The following is a 1,161-nucleotide window of genomic DNA, read 5'->3' as shown; positions in this document are numbered from 1 at the left end:
AGAGAGAGAGAGAGAGAGAGAGAGAGAGAGAGAGAGAGAGAGAGAGAGAGAGAGAGAAGGTGGAGAAGGCTGTTCCAGGCAGAAGCACTCTATGGGGATCATCCTTGGCTGCAGCAGAAGGTACATACACCTCCAATGTGAAGAAGACCTTAGGATGCTGGTCCAGGCCTTGCTATTAGGGTTGCTGAAGAGTTTTAGGATGTGGGGAGGGAATTAGGTTTGCAGTATGTTGCTTCTCTTGAAAGAAAGGTGGAAGGGTGAGTGAAAGATGACAGAATTAAAATCCTTGAGACTAGATAGAAAACCGCAGTTCCTAAGACTCTTGGTCAGGGTCAGGGTCTGGGTCAGGGTCAGGGTCAGGGTCAGGGTCAGGTCAGGGTCAGGGTCAGGTCAGGGTCAGGGTCAGGGTCAGGTCAGGGTCAGGGTCAGGGTCAGGGTCAGGGTCAGGGTCAGGGTCAGGGTCAGGGTCAGGGTCAGGGCCATGGCAGAAAGTAGTAGTGAGGATGAACAACATCAGAGCACAGGTGTGAATGGGAAGACCAGCTAAAGCTAGATCTTGCCAGGAATCTACATCGTGAATGTTGGGCTTAATGAGGTTCAGGAATGGACCATATGGAGGGAGGAGTCTATGAGGACCCAGATTCTGGTTTGGTTCTGAGGATAGGGCACAGCAGGAGAGGATGTTTTGTGGTGCAAGGAGATTTAGCTTTGAATTTATTGTTTCTGAGGTGTTGGTAGAACATCCTTGTAGAATACAGCATGTACACATGTGGGAAAAAATAGCTGTGGCTCTGGAGAGAGAGCTCTTGTAGGAGACACAGACTTCCATCAGCCACTGGTCAGCACCACTGGTGCTGACAGTGGGAGGTGCTAGGATGTGGGTCTGAACTTCCAAGGGCTTCTTTGTGACACCTTGTTTAAGAGACCCTCCACAGTGGAGAGTCTTCAGGTCCTCAGGGACATGATCTTTAAGAAGATTGTGAAACCCATCATTGGCTCTTCCTCCTCTCCTTTGTCTTTATGGTTTTGCCTTACAACTGGCTCTTGACTTCACATTGTTCATCACAGCCTCAAAGGAACCCAGCCAACTGAACACAGACTGGAACTTTGAAAGCTGTGAGCCTCTTTCTGGTTCTGTCTGTCTTTTTCTTTTTTTTTTTT

This window comes from Mus caroli, chromosome 13 (assembly GCF_900094665.2).
Source record: "Mus caroli chromosome 13, CAROLI_EIJ_v1.1, whole genome shotgun sequence".
NCBI lineage: Eukaryota > Metazoa > Chordata > Mammalia > Rodentia > Muridae > Mus > Mus caroli.
The sequence above is the reverse complement of the archived record's forward strand: the minus strand, read 5'-3'. Positions refer to the sequence as shown.